This window comes from Pinus tabuliformis, chromosome 5_1 (assembly GCF_031772625.1).
Source record: "Pinus tabuliformis cultivar Carrire ecotype Pingquan chromosome 5_1, CPIR1, whole genome shotgun sequence".
In the NCBI taxonomy this organism is placed as follows: Eukaryota; Viridiplantae; Streptophyta; class Pinopsida; order Pinales; family Pinaceae; genus Pinus; species Pinus tabuliformis.
The window spans coordinates 954,544,378-954,561,399 of NC_142305.1; positions in this window are offsets into that span (position 1 = coordinate 954,544,378).

The window sequence follows — 17,022 nt, forward strand, 5'->3', positions numbered from 1 at the left end:
TACAACAAAGCACGTAACCGAAACAACAATGATCTATTTACTCATAAAGTCAAGAAGTCATGAGCTATCAAGTACATTACATACAAGACATAGGAAAACGTCATTGATTACATTAATTATGAAATAAGAGTAAGCTTACAACCAAAGTCTTGACGTCACAAGCCTTCTCCGAGGGATCCAGCCAGCATGTTCCTCAAGCATTCACTCTTTGAAGATGGATCTCCCAACACACAAGTCTCTCTCACTCACAAGTTTTACACAAGAATAAGGGCACTTCACAACGTTCCTAAAGCTATCAACAATCCCACACTTGTCACACTCACACCAGCTATCTAGCAAACTCACAAATACTAACAACACTATCAACAACCATTCCAAAGACTAAGAACTCCAAAACTAGCAGCACATAGTAATGGTGAAAGTTTAAATAGGAGAAGGAGTCTCCATGAGAGGTGGGAAGGTGAGATTATCTCCAAGGAAGGTAGCACAAATGATGGAACAATCACACCAGAGAAAGGAGGGCAACACAAACTAGGCCAACAACCAGGTCTGGACTCATCTGGAAGGCCGACTGTTGGAACAAAGTTGCCGAATATGGATCATCGCGGGCACGTAACTGGCCTTCTGTGCTGACATCGCTATTGAATAACGTAGCTAGTCAGATCATCGCTCAGGATTACAAGCGAGAGTCACACTGGAACATAAAATTCGACCATCGTGGGAATCAGGTGTACTTCCACGATGGCAGCGCTTCTGGGCTATTTTGGAGCGCCCTTCAGCGCGTTTATTTAGCCAACAGATGCGATGAGGCAAAAACATTTGGAAAAGTGGGTCATTTGGCAACATTAGAGAGCATTTGTATAACATGAGCATGTATGACTTTAGACACATGACACAGTAGGAAGACTGGAGTGAAGACAATGACAAATTACTGTGTAACAAGTAGTACTGGGATTTGTTTGGCTAAATCACCTCTGAACCTGGGTCAGGCCCCTACAAGCCAACAAATGGTTCTATTGCCAGGACCAGGATTTGTATAAGGGATGTCTGATGTCGTGTCACTAGAATCCAACAAAGGAAGAAATTGAAGGGTGGTTGGACAAGAAGATTCACGAGTTCACGGCGTAGGAAAATAGGAATCCACGAGTATCTAAGTAATAGTGGATGGAGTGCTACTTATATACGGAAATCCACGAAATTTTCTTTGCATCCTTTCCTTCTAAGTTGTATGAGTGGATCGCAAAGTTAGCAGACAGTCAGGGAAGGTGTAGGCTCGAAAAACCCATTGTGTAGACCACAAAATTAGTGCGTAGACTAGAAGCATTAGGAGATAAGATCGTGCGATCTGTGGACCATTGGCTCGATCAAATTATAGGAGGATTTTATCACCGAGTTCGTGGTAGATACGACCGTCAGCTATAGTGAGGCGGAACGACGCTTACTCAAATGACTGCGAGGTAAGTATATTAAATCTTTGAACACTTGGATTAAGATGTTATTGTGTGAAAAGCAGGTTATGCGAATGAATTAATGTTTGGGACTATGCGAAGTGGGAAGATCTAAAGAAATGGAGGTAGTAAAGAATTAGAAACTAGTCCCTTAATTTCACCCTCGTGGAAAGTGAGGAAGAGCTCGTGAAAGTTTCTTCGAGAAGCGCGGTTAGTATGATAAGGCAATGAATTCCGCGCTTACCACCTCCACCTACACCACCACCCATCTCACCCTCTTCACCTCCGTCTCCACCCACCCCACCTCCGCCACCACCACAGTTCAGTATGGCGAGTGCGATCAAACTGTCGGTATTTAGAGGAGTAGGGAATGAAGCTCTAGACCAATTCTGGTTCGTGGTAAGGGAGGTATGGGAAGCACAAGGAGTTGTGGATGAAAATATAAAGAACGCTACATTGGTAAGCACGTTGCAGGATCACGCATTAACATGGTACATTAAGCATTCTAATGACCATCCAAACGTAGGAATCGTAGAAATCCAGGCCATGCTGAATAGGGGATTTGGCAGGCCAAAGTCGGAGACACAGTTAATCATTGGGTTTAAGGAGATTTGCAATGCTCCCGGGTGAGACCCCTTAGATCTGGACCAGAGACCGAAGAGTATGATTCGCGAAGTCAACATGACTTTGACGGATGGGCAACACCACACATGGTTTTTAGCGTCACTAACACTGCTTTTAAGGATGACACTGTTACAATAAAAGATTTCCACCCAGGCTGAAGCTTTGGAGATGGTAATGAGATTGCATGAGACCCCTATACAAGACCCCGGTCTAGGAGTCCAACAAATCCACGCGCAATTGCAAAATTTGTGTCTGGAAATGTAGAGTTTGAAACAGGACATGACACCTTGGCCAGAGGCGCGCGAGGAGGTATGGTGCATAAAATGCAAAGGCCAGGGGCATGAAAAGGACCACTGTCCAGTTTTCGCGAATTACTTGGCGAGAGAAGGGCCGATGCTATTAAGACCTGAGGCACAAGTAGGACCAAGCACGGTGCATCCACTATGGTGCGTAATATGTCAGATACGAGGAAAACACACTATGGATAATTGTCATCTATTGCAGAAGTATACGCAGATGTCCCAACAATTGTTTTGTAATTTCTGTAGGTTAGTAGGCCATGATGAACACACCTGCAGAAGCCATGAATTGATGATGGATCAGACTCCTGCCTACAGGGTGTAGACCGAAACACGAGCCCTCGACCCAAATGCAGGAATGGCACACGCTGGATTTCAGGGGCATGGACAAGGTCGAGGTGGCATGGGACTAGGAAGGGGTCGCGGACAAATAATTTGTTACAATTGCGGAGGGCTAGGACACTATGCCTGCGATTTTACAAATCCGACGAGGACATCATGTTTGCACTGAGCTCAGTTTGATCATGAGGCAGAACATTGCCCTACATTGATAGCGAGGCTGCGCGAAAAAGGGGTACTCTAGCCTCCTCCGACTCAGAATTTGCAAATGATGAGGTCTGAGCCGTGCAAAGAAGACCCGAATGTAAACATAGCGCTTAGAAGTGGTATCACCACTCGCGATGATAAAGGTAATAAGTCAGAAGAAAGTGCGTGGGTTTGCAAGGCTCTCACAAAGGAACCTTAATTTGATTTAGAAAGCGTGAAGGAGACATTCATGGAAGCTAAGAAGAGCTTCACGGAGGCCTCCACTTCAGGTAGTAAGGATCAACTAGAACCAGGGATGGATCCTTCAATGCTCACTACCTTTCTAGAGACATGCATGAAACTGCTACGTGACTGCAGGGCTGTAAAAGGACTATAAGAACTTATCACTAGGTATAGGGGTCAGGAGAACTGCGTGTGGTCCGAAAACTTGGAAAGCATGTATTACGCACAGGAAGGGAAATGAGATTGACTGCACAAATTGGAGAGTATGAAATGGATAAGGTAATTCTGGATCTCGGATCGGACGCAAATGTACTGTTGAAAGAAACATGGGAACACATGGGTAGACCCACACTACGATGGTCTCCTATTCAATTACAAATGGTGAACCAACAGAAGATATTACCCATGGGAAGATTACAAGGAGTAACGATGGATATTGAAGGTGAGAGCGCGTTGGTGGATTTTGAAGTGATAGAGATTATCGATGGCAGCAATCCCTATCTCGCGCTACTAGGAATAGACTGGGCCACCGATATGAACGGAGTCATAAATCTGAAGAAGCGAAAAATTATTTATGAGAAAAAGTCACTACGCATAGTAGTATCGCTAGATCTGGTCGAAGGAGCTCAATACACTGAACTGGTGCGCGATGATGATAGTGATGACGATCTCGATTGCATCTACAAGATAACCACGCGAGAACAGGATTTGGTGAATCCAATAGCAGGTGGTAGGATTTCATGGGAGTGTGAAAGCTCTTGCACTTCGGATTCAGATGAAGAAATATAGCGATGGCAGAATCGACTGCATGAAGTAACAACACTTAATTGCAACATGATGGTTAGATCACTGCGCTGCGTGACAACAAAGGTAAGGGATCTGCCTATGTATGATGGGTTGACAACAGTGGATGAATTCCTGAACAAATTTGAAAGCACAGTACCAGAACAACAACGATTCGATGCTCTGAAATGGGCACAGTGCGGGATGCCCGCAAGGTGGTGGGGTACACATTAGAGAAGTTTTGAGGACTGGTGTAGATTCAAGAGGATGATGCACCTACCATTTGGAAAACCCTAGCTAAGGATGAGAACCGGTTATGAGGGGCAAAACAACTTGCATTCCCACCTTTCCTGATGGGTATAGACGTATGACGTGCAGCCCGCACAAGCGCATGCCACTCCTAGAATAGAGAATCGAAATAGAACGTAGCAGCAGGAAAGGCGAAGCGTGCCAAGGATTATCCACAGAGAAGCATTCGATAGGTTGTGCGAAGTGCTGAACAGGGTTCACCAGGAGAGACGCACTAACTGGGACTTGCGCGTACCAGCGTTTTGATGGGCCTATAGGACCATGTGCAAAACCCTGACCGTGAAAACAACTCCAAGGTTGCGGAATGAAGTAGGGACTGTGATCTCTGAGGAGCATGAAAAGATGAATCCACACGTAATAGCACCTGCAGGGGCGACAATGCGCGAAGCCCAGGATGAAGAAATCACACAGATACATGAAGCAGAACACATAAGACTTCAGGAAGCCATTCGGTAAGGGAACCTTAGACTTCGCAAACTTAAAAAGGACCAGGTATGACTAAGGAAGAAAAGCATTTTGATGGATGCAGAGGTCAAGAGGCTAGAAAATGAAATCAAGCAAGCATGTCTCGTCGATAAACCAAGGATGGAAAGGCAAGGTGTGGATGATCATACTAATGAATTAGAAGACTATCGCCGAGAATTAATTAGTTTGCTGCCATGGCTAAGACCACATATCACCAAACACAGTAACCAGCGAAGCGCACTACATACAGTAGAGCACGTGGTGCTAACTGCCACGAGGACAAATGAGGATTTTCCACGGACTATACCGGAGGGCGGGATGGAGCCTTGCGCAAGCTGTGTGACCACCTGACTAGTCATAGGAAGAACAATCTTAGCACTCCAGGCAACTGAAAGAGAGTGTGGGACTATAAATTATTTTGCCTGGTAGTTGTGTGCTCTAATAGGTGCACGTAGGACTAGCCTATGACAAGGTTCGCACCCGCACAGGGGGGGATGTGCTGCCACGTGGGTAGGCTAGGAAGTGATCATTCGTGTCGCTGTTCATGACGGGATGTCTGATTTAAGGCCAAATGGAGTGGGTGGCATGCATTTAAAACAGGAGTTATGCGCAAGATTTCAGGAAATCTGCCGCCAAGAAAGCATTGATGGCCCAGAATTGGGGGAATGGTCGAATTTTAATTCAAAAGGCACTATAAAACTCCAAGGGATAGCCCGCAGACAACACTTGGTAAATTTATATTTGAGCGGTTGAACAGAGTGAAAAGTGTTGAGAGTCGAGTGATAATATAGCCTTTACATTCGTGAAAAACCACATACAGTGCAGAAATGATGATGGCCACTAAGGATGGGTTGGGAGTTGAAGAAGGAACCACCAGCAAGGCTACGCAGATCCACAATGTTCCCGAAGGCACTAGGGCTGTGCCAAAAATCCCTAAATTAGCCTGGAAACTGAGACTGAAGAAAGATAAGCAGGTAATGGGACCAGTACACATGTCCCTGAGGAATTCGTGGCACAGTAAGTTATCAATGGAAGAAAAAGGCAAGATAGTCGCCATTGAAAAAAATGAAGAGGAAGAGGACTTGCAGGCTCTAATTTTCGCAGTAGAGGAAGAAGAATATGTGGAGGAAGACATCCAACCAATGCGCTTCGCAATGAAATTGCCCGAGTATGTCCCTCCGCGGAAAGGGAAAGCCAAAGTACCAAAGGATTTGGATGCAATGAAGGGTGCACTCCAGACCCCACTCCTCGTCGATAGAATTACCTTTGAGGGTTCGCTCCTAGGCCGCGTGCCCACCCTGAAATTTGAAGACTGGGACCTCGCGGACAGCGAGAAGTTCCCGCACTTAGAGACAACGAGCCTAATGAAACAGAATAGAGAAGGGCTGGTGATAACATTAGAGCTGCGAAAATGGCTACGCAGTGTGGAAAAGGCTGGTTTTCTTCATCTGCTATGGATAACACATTTTCACTGCGCGCCCATCATGATTTTCGTCATCAAGTAGCTGCTTTGCCTGGTGCATGATGGGTACTTATGGTTGGAGGAGCCTATTCCCATTACGATAGATCTCATCCATAGAATTTCTTGGTTTCCCTATAAGGGAAAGGACCCCGCGACAATAGTAGGAAAAAGCAGCGATTTGGCTCTCGCGGAAGCCATGAAGAAAAAATATAAGCTCGAGAAGAAAAATAGGGGTTACGCTATCACCAGTATCAAGGATAAAGGGGTGCGCGTAGCCACCCAACTCCTAGACGGTAAAGTAATGAGAAAATTCCGCGGTGATGAAGTACCAACGTCGGTAATTGTGTTGGCCAAACAGTGTGCGAAAGGGGTCCAGTTCAACTGGGCCAAGTTCCTCTACGAAGAGTTTTTACTTAACTGCCAAGGGGCCCAGGAATAGGATAAGACCTTCCACTACGCATGGTTGCTCTATCCATATTATTGGTAGCAGGAGAATTGCCAGAGGATAGCCAGTTCCCGAGCATCAAGAGAGAATTACCAGAGGATGTGAAGTATGCTTTGCTCTAGGCCACCAAGGACACGAAACGGATTCGCGATACCAAGATTTTATGGGTGCTCATGGAGGCGAGCATCTAGATGGGGATTAATAGGAGGCCGCACCTGTCCCCCAAAATGCACAATAGTCTGCAAAGTTTTGCAGACTTCAAGGTGGACATGCACAATATCTACATTAGGGCACAAAAGGATCTGGTGCAGCAGTGGACAAAACTCCCATTCATAGCCACTAGCAACATGATCTTTATAGTGTTAGAGACATGGCCTCTTGAGTGGTGCGGCCTGGATTTGGCAAATTTGGAGAAGACAATAGTGCAGAAAAGGAAGGATGATGTTAAGCTACACGTCACCCAACTCGCCGAGAGAAGACAGAATGAAAAAGCGATAGCCAAGGTCAAGGTAGTCCACGAAGCGGCACAGGCAGCTGCGGAGAAGAAGAAGGCCACCGAAACAGCAGTAGCAGCGGAGACAGCAGAAGCCACAACAGTGCAGGCATAGGAGGGAAAAGCAGTGTCTACAGGATAGGAGGTGGAGGACACAGGCCTTGCAGAAGAGAGCGTGGACTTAGGAACCATCTCGACCCAACTCAAACAGCTGCGCGTCGTAGAAATATTGGGTCCAAGAAAAAAGGTCATGACCTTGAAGCTAGCCATCGACCCGATCACTTTAATTGAAGGTGATCTCTATGACATCGACGAGAAGGTTCGCAATGTCACCACTGAAGCATTCCAAGAGTTTATGATGGAGCAGCAGACTGTGTTGGGGGCCCTAAGGGTGCAGCTACAGGAATTACAGGTGCAGCCCCCACAGGAAGGTACCTTGTCCACCTACATCGCAGCAAGCACGTCAGCAACAGAAAAAATGCTACAGGAGAGGATGACCAATACCATAGTGTTACCGGAAGGAGCATTAGTAGCAGCAAATGAGATCGACAGAGCTACGGTTAACAAGATCAAAGGACTTGGCCTCAATTTGGTTGCCCTTCCACTAGAAACACTGTACCAACTACAGGATGGTATAGCAGCAGAACTCCGCACCACGGAGGGCCGCGTGATCCAGGTTTATAGAGAGTAGAAGATAAACATCGAACAACTCAACTTGTAGCATGATGAACTGGTATCGTAGAATCAACGGTTGGAGCAGGTGGTAGACAACGCTTGCAAATACGTCCCGGAGCTGGCCATCCCAGCAGATCCACCAGTAGAGGAGCGGATCCATAGGTTAGCGATCGGAGTCCATGAAGCCAAAGATGAAATAACAAAGGTTCAGCTGGAGTTGAATCTTCGAATCGTCAACCTGTGGTTAAAGGTGCAGCCTTCCACTCCCCGGGAAGTCCGAGAACAACACGCTAGTGCTATCAAAACAGGGTTGGAAGAAATTGGATGTGCAGTGCAAGACTGTACCAGCATGCTGGATCAAGCACTTGAGGTCCTCACGTCTTTACAAGAAGACCCCAACATCCAGCACCTAGAGACCGAGGCACGAGAATTCCAGCAGAAATATGACAGTGTCTGAGGAACTGCACAGAAAGTCGTCCTCACTCAACGACTTGTGAAGATGCAACAAGCTAAGTCACTGAAAGAGCAGGTGGACACGACGCGACATAAGAAGGTAGTTCTCAAAGTGCACGTTCAGCCATGGATTGACGAGGCCTTCAACATCATGACAGATATCGAAGGCAAGTTCGCACATATGCAGGGGATGTACGCATTGAGGCAGGGATGCACTCGTGACACAGAGGCATCGAAAGACCGAATGAAGCAGGTTCAACAAACTACAGAACAGTGCGTTGCGGACCTTCGAGTAGCATGGGTCCAGCTGGAAGGACTCCATGCCAAGATCGCCTCGCCGAATGAGTGACTTGAGGGTGAGTCACGATGTTTGTGTTTGGGGCCTGTTGGGCATGGAATCCCCCCACAACATGTTTTGGGGTTCAAAGCCCAACTTTTGGTCAAATAATATTTGTAAGACTCCGCAAATTGCGTGTGCAGAGCGCGAAATGTAAATGTATGTTGAGTCATAGGGTTGTCCGCCCTAAGTTTTGTAATGTACTGTTGGCCTACCCATGGTCTGCGAACCATGGGATTGTATAAATAGAGCGAGGCTCTAAGTTGTAAAGAGAAGAGAGATACATGGAGAAACGAATGGAGTCTAGAAGATAGCATAGAGAAAAGGTCTAAGTGCTTTGGGTTGTAGTAGTAGGAAGAGGCTCTGCAGCTGAGTGCGCAGAGGCCTAGTAGAGTCCACAGCTAAGTGCGTGGACCCCTGCACTTGAGTGCGTAGGGCGGAGTCGAGTTTGTAACCAAGGAAGAAGAATAATAAAGAGAAGTTTGATTCCAAATCTTGTGTATCTGTTTTTGTGCTATTTCCTATTTAATTATATTGTTTTCTTTATCGTGCACCCTTATATGATTGCTGGACACTGTTAAATATAACTAGACACATATTGATAAGCTGAGTGGTCGACTAATATTGGGTTATTAGTAAGGAATTGGGTAATAACACGGATCAGGCCTCGAGCAGGGTTGCACGAAGGCAACATTATAGGCTGCGAGGTACTGATAGATTCACGTAGCGACATGTGCACAAGGTAAATCTGTGGACCACTGAAAATCATCAGAAATCTCTAGGGTACGAAAACATGGTTCTAGAACCCTCCCATACTACTTCAGGTGAGACCTTAATCCGCACTCCGTGGACTGTTGCCAAAAGGGCCAGTAGTACCGGGATTTGTTTGGCTAAATTAGCTCTGAATCTGGGTCATGCCCGTACAAGCCAACAACAAGTGAGAGCTAAGCTAGTGGGGGTTGGTGGTTAGCCCTCACCCCCAGTAATATTGCACCATAAGACCAAAATGTTAGGTCCCTATAATACTAGTGTATTCCCCCATTATTATTGTCATTGTATCCCTTATTTTCATTGTTGTGCCCTCACATTATTATTTTATGTCGACTTTGATTATATTGTGACACCTTAGACTCCTATATATAGAAAGGAGGTTTTTTCATTTGAATCATCCAAGAATTGTTCATTTATGTAATGTAAAGGAGTTTTCCTCCTCGAAGAGGCTGATTTTGAAGTCATTGATCTATCTTTTCTATCTTTTTGTGAGTTGGTTGCATCACATTTTGTATCAGAGTGAACTTGTACGGAGTGCCACATGTCACTGTTTCGACCTTTGTCTATGAAAATGAGACAAACAAAACTATAGTCCGTCATCTTTCTGTCACTTTTTACGAAATTCAAATCTGATGCTTAGAGATAAAGTTATGACAATTTTCCCAAGGTAACCTGTTTGAGATGGAATTCTGAAGCTTGCAAAAACCGTAACTTCCTCTTCTTTTATATCTGAAAATATGGCGCAAAGAGGCATGAAATTTGGTCATGACGTTCACCATAATTTCACCTCAAATGGATTTTTTTTTTTAGTTTGTGAAGCTTCGTAGAAAATTTTTATAGAGAAAATTCCATGATGACCTGTTTGAAGGAATGGAAAATTCCCACATCCATAAAGCATCTGTGAAGATTTCTCAGGTTGACAGGGTATTATTGCAATTTTGTTAAGAATTATGGGAGAATAGTAGTACGTCTAACAAAATTGTCGAAGAAAGATGCATTTTCTTGGACTCCAGAAGCAATGAAGGCCTTTAAACATCTTAAAGAGGCAGTGTGCCAAGCATTGATATTAGCTACACCAGCCTTCACAAAAACCTTTATTATGGAATGTGATACCCCATGAAATGGAATTGGTGTTGTTTTAATGCAAGAAGGAAGACCCATTACTTTTGAAAATCGTCCAATCAAAGGAAAGTATTTACACAAAGCTATTTGTGAGAAGGAAATGTTGGTAATACTACATCCACTTAAGAAATGACGACCTTACCTAATGGGAATGCACTTAAAGGTAAAAACGGATCATGATAGTCTTAAATATTTTTTAGAACAAATATTATCTTCAGAAGAGAAGAAAAAATGGGTCACTAAGGTGTTGGGTTATGACTTTGAAATCTTCTACAAAAAATGGAAGAAAAATGTTGTTGTAGATGCATTCTCAAGAAATGGTGAGGATGTGGAAGCATTGCTTTGTGCCATTTCTATTATCCAACTAGATTGGATAAACGAAGCAAGGGATTAATGGAAGAATGAAGAAGAAGTGTGGGCACTCATTCAAAAGTTGCAGCAAGATCCTAGTACTTATGACACATTTAGCTGGAAAAATGATTTGTTATGGTACAAATATCAGTTATACCTCTGTAGGAATTCCCAACTCAAACAAAATATTTTTATGGAATTGCGCACCTCTCCGTTAGGAGGGCACTCAGGATTTTTAAAAACTTACCACAGGGTTAAGAAGGATTTTTTTTGGGATGGCCTTAAATATGATATTCAAAAATTTGTGGCAGAATCTTTGGTTTGCCAACAAAATAAAGTTGAGACAATTAATACCTCGGGTCTATTACAACCTTTATCCATTCCAAGTCAATGTAGGGTGGAGGTTTCAATGGATTTTATCATAGGTTTACCCAAGTCTGAAGGAAAGAGTGTCATCATGGTGGTAGTTGATAGACATACCAAGTATGTAAACTTTTGTGCATTATCTGATCTATTTAAAACCAATACAGTTTCTACTGCATTTATGGAAACAATACAAAAGCTACATGGAAACCGAAAGATTATTGTAAGTGACAAAGATCCCATTTTCACTGGAAATTTTTTAGACATAATTATTTTCTTGTCTGGGAACTCAGTTAGCTCATAGCTCATCTTATCATCCTCAATATGGTGGGAAAAATGAGATAGTGAACATAGATAGTAAACAAAGACAATGGGTCAAGTGGTTGCCTCTGGCTAAATGGTGGCATAACACTTCCTTCCATATTGCAGCAAAAATGACTCCATTTATGGCACTTTATGGATATCATCCACCGTCCATCACATCATATTTAAGAGAAAATTTGAAGGTCCAAGCCGTGGAAGATCACATCGAGCATCAACAACAAGTTCATCAACTCTTAAAGGATAACCGCACTTTGGCGTAGAATAGAATGAAACAACAGGTAGATCAACATCATAGCAAAAGAAGTTTTGATGTAGGTGACTGGGTATTTCTACTACTACAACCATACAAACAAATGCCCCTCAAGCAAGCTAAGAAGGATAATAAACTATTACCATAGTAGTATGGTATGTACAAGGTGTTGCAAAAGATTGGTACTATGGCAAATAAATTAGAGCTTCCTGCATCTTCCTGAGTGTACCCAGCTTTCCATGTTTCATGCTTAAAGAAGGTTATAGGTGACAAGTTCCCAATTCAAAAAATATTGCCAGAACTTGGTGAGGAAGGAAAAATCATATTGGAACTTGAAGCACTCATAGAAACTAGAACTCGACAGCTACGAAATCGATCAATTTCAGAGTATCTCATCAAGTGGAAGAACTTACCCTCTAAAGATTCCATATGGGAGGATGAGAATTTTATATAGAATAATCCAAAACTACTCAGGAGTTGAGGACAACATTGTTTTGAAGGAGAGGGGCATGTTAGGTCCCTACAATACTAGTGTATTCCCCCATTTGTCATTGTAGCCCTTATTGTTATTGTTGTGCCCATGTTGTCCCCATATTGTTATATTGTGCCCCATAAAATCCCACTATTGTTATCATTGTTCCCTCACATTATTATTATTATGTTGGCTCTAATTATATTGTGACCCCTTAGACTCCTATTTATAGAAAGGAGGTTTTGTCATTTGAATCATCAAAGAGTTGTTAATTTGTGTAATGTAAAGGAGGTTTCCCCCTCAAACAGGCTGATTTTGAAGTCGTTGATCTATTTTTTCTATCTTTTTGTGAACTGGTTTCATAACACAGAACATATTAGTGCAGGAGCTAAGCTGGAGGGCGTGGGATGTTAGCCCTGACCCCTGGCCATATGGCCTTTACTGTGACCCGGTTCTGACACTAAGAGTTATTGGTGCTTTTAACTAGGCAATAATTTGTGCCTTTTTTGGGAGGAATCTCGCTGGCACCAGGTGAAATTTTCACTCAGCAGCTGGCAGAAAAGCGGAATTCATTGCCCAAATAGCCAATTTTTCCATTTTGTAGGACATATAACAAAGCTTGGTTCCAAGAAGCGTATCTTGCTCAGTTTTTAACCTTTTTTGAGCTCAAGAATAGCCTAGATAGGGGTTTTTCAATGTTTTGAACTCAATGGAAGCATCAAATATCAGTTTTGAGCACTGTATGATGGAATTTTTGCAGAGTCAAGTCAAATAGTGCTAGAGATAGACATAGTTTTGAGGCTAGATGGAGGCATATTTGAATGGAAAAAGCCTAGATAGAGGTTTTCCAGACTTCCAGTTACATTTGCAACATCTATTAATTTAGTAGAGCAACTATTTTCAATATTTTCTTAGTTTTCTTATGCAAAAATCCATTTTCAACACTTCATTGTGAATTTGTTGTATGTTTATGCTTTTTTTTTCTTCAGGTGGGGTATAATGAGCTATTGTGAGAGAGTCATTTTTCTGTTGACATGATCATGACTTGTTGTAGGGAGTCATCTTTTTGAGTGATATTTCTTTGTATAAGAACATTTATTTGTAGGAGAAATAATGCCACTCCAGATTCAACAATTTGTAATGTGCTCATTTGGTATTGAGATCAATAAAGTGGCTTAGCCATTGGAAGAGGGCCCGAGGACATAGCCCAGGAGGGGTGAACTCCATTATCACTTGCTTTTTTATTCTCTGCATGATTATCATCTTGAGTCACATATGAATTTTTTTCCCTTTTAAGTTCATGTGAAAACTTAAAAAATCATCTTTGAAAAGGTTTCAAAACTAATTTTATATTTAAAGACCCAAGTTTATCAATTTTGCAAAGTGTCAGAGGACGATCAAAGTTTTCCATTTTCATATAACATGGTATCAAAGCAGGTTATGACTAGATTGCAAGTATGAGAAAGAAACTAAAGCGTGAAATACTCCAAGAGTTGGAGGAGATTAATCTAACTCTTCAAATGGAGAATGTTGAGCTAAGAATATTGCTCGAAGTTGCAGAGGAGGAGAAAAGGAAACTGCACCTGCAGTTGCACTGTATTGTGGAGGAAACGACTAGTGAGTGTTCTATCCTGGAAGTAGAAAAGGTCCCTCAAAGATGAAACCAATATTTGGGCATGATCAGTACACATGATATGGATCCTATAATGAGAATGATGCCTGTGATTTTTGCCAACATCTAAAAGATTCTCCCCATGTGCCAGTTAGTAAAAGTGGTTGGTTAGAGATATCATCCACTTCTTCATCAAAATATAAAATGAAAAAGATGGGTTGTTCGCCAAAGGAGGTAATTAGTATTTCTAGTTTTACTCCCTCATTTAATGTTCATAACACATTTTTTTCATCTTTTGAAAAGCATACCAAGGGTATTGGTATGAATATTTTAACTCAGATGGGTTATTATGGAAGGGGCCTTGGAGTCAATGTTCAAGGCATCATTAATCCTATCAAAGTGAAGGAACGACCATGGTATGAAGGATTGGGTTATGGCCATGAAGAAATTTGAGGGTGCTCCAAAATTGCTGAGGCAAATAAATCATCAGGTATAGAGTTCATGCAAAAGGGGATCCTACGAAGTGATGGTACAACACACCATGATGGTAGTGATAGTGACAAATTGTCTTGTTAGAGAGATGAACATTCCAAAGGACATGCCAAGTGTTGGGTAATTAATTACTTCTTAAATTACTTCATTAATTGTCAACCATGGTCTATGTACTTATGAGATGTATGTGCACCATATATGCTAGGAATTCTATCCATGTATTGAATTATTCTAAGTATGGACAAATTTTTAAATGAGATCTAGAGAGTAATCATGCACCAATTCTTTCTATTCAAAGTTACATCAAAACCCAATCACTTGACTGAATTGAAATATATTGCTTGCATAATTGAAAATATATTTTAATTGCAGAATTCAAAACCTATTTCTATTTGCATAAAAGGAAATGCTAACACTAGATTGCAAGAAAAAATATTTTAATGCTACTTGCAGAATTAACAATGCTACTTTGTAAATGGAACCTCTATACTAATTGAACAAAGGGAAATTGCATAAAGAAAACTTAATTCATAATTGCAGAAAGAAAATAAATTAACTACAATTGCAGAAAGAAATGATAATGTAACTACTGGCAGAAGAAAAAATTAAATGAGAAATTGTAACTCCAAATTATTACTGATTTGAGCGATTAACTCTAAAATACATTTCTTTGACCATTTACAAAATTAACAGAGTAATGAAACGTAAAAGGAAATGCATATGAAAATCAAATATTTTTGGGTAATTTTCCTTTATGAGTGCTCTGGAACCAAAATAAAAAATGATCAAAACATAATTGTAATGAAACTACTCAAGGAGAAAAAAAATGTTAGGAAACTATCGCACTATGAGGAGAAAGGAAACAAAACTAAATATCCTTACAACTCACCAGGGTACCTCTCATGAGTGTAAGTCTGTTGCTGATAAAATTATTGCTTAGACACGCATTAAAAACATAAGATTCTATTAGTTCAAAACATAGTTTCATAGATACTGGAAATGAACCACAATGTACTTAACTTCTGAACTATCTTTTGGGTTTCACCTTATGACTTTTATACAATTTTCATTAAAACTAATTCAAGAGTTTTATGCTGATAAAAAATGGAATTGTTCTGCGATCTAAGAAGTATATTTAAATTATAACTTTATCTCCTCATGATTTTCTACTGAAAGAGAAGACAAGGGATTCTTCTCAAATCATATCCTTGTGATCGAACAAGTCTTTTTCGCGCTCTCCTGATGTCATTGTGATCTCTTGCTTATCTTCGCTTGACATTTGCACCATCATACTCAGAGTTTCACTTTGAGTTTGACTCTTAGATATCTGATATCTGTAGCCTGCCAAGCCATGCCAATAAGTGGTCGTCCATGTAGTGAAATTTTTTCATCTTCAGATACCTTTCATCCCTTTATTGATGCATTGCAACCTATATAACCATGGATATGGATGTGAAATTCAACATTAGTTGTGGAATGGTCAAGATTTTTTAATTGTAGAGATGTTTTCATTATAATCCATAAAGAAACATAGATTGTAAAACATGGATGATTAGTGGCTTTTATAAGCTGAAATAACCTTGAGTATGCTGAGACTGCTACAAAAATGGTCACAAAAAGATAAAGGAGAGGGAAAGAGGTGGTGAAAAAGGAAATAATTTCAGACTTCAACATTCCCCCACACCAAAGGTCTTGCATGTCCTCATGACCAAAAATTCAAAATTGGTTCCTGTTTCTTCTTCAATGTATGATTTCTAAAGCCTGTGCAAGCACATCGGGACTAGTGTTTTCCTTTCGCTTTATAATGCTAAAGGTAATTGTTGGTCTTCATTAAAATTTTACTATGCAAACCCCTATTCTTATTCTTAAGGAACTGATTGCTTTCTTTGAGTTTTTTATTTTTCTTATACCAATGGAAAAGATGTAAAAGTATGTTATCATTTTGAGTTCTTAACATCTCATTTTGTACCTTTTCTACTTCCCTTTCCCGTGTGAGATATTTATTAATAATGTCTAGCTCATATATGTCCTGGTTTAGTGTATCCTCAATTATATGATGTGACAAAGGAGTTTCATTGAATGCATTTTCTTGATTCTGAGAGGATCTTAACTTCTGTTGTGCTCTCTGTTCCAAGGATTCCACATAGTCATAAATTTCTTGTTAAACTGGATCAATGTCTGGTGTTTTCCTTATCGGGTTCGTTGTGTGAGGTGGTGTCCTATATCCTTCTTCAAGATCGATCATTTCTAGATACTGTGTATTTGAGAGTTTTGAAATTCTTCTGCTTCTTCTTAGCTTTACTAATGACTATTAAATTCTTTGACTTTTCTTATTTTTGCCGAATTGTTCTTACTTCTTTTTCTTTGGTTCTTCATGTTCTTCAAGTGGTTCAGGATCTAGGCTAGCTTTATTTCTTCTAAGACTTTGTTTTTCATTTTTCTAAATGCATTTTTCAAATTACTAAGAGAGCGGGTGTCATATTCAAATGGGTCTTCTAGTGCCTCTATTTCATTACGCTCTGGACTTTCTTCTTTAGTTTTCTCTTAAGGTTAGGGTTTGATGCTGACCTTCATCCACTTCTTTTAACCCTCTGTTATAAAACATTTTGTCACTGTCCCTGTACTCCCCGTTCCATGATCATGGAGGACCTCTACAGTGAATTCTACATGCTTTCCCATCATGAAGAAACTCCCATTGTGTCCC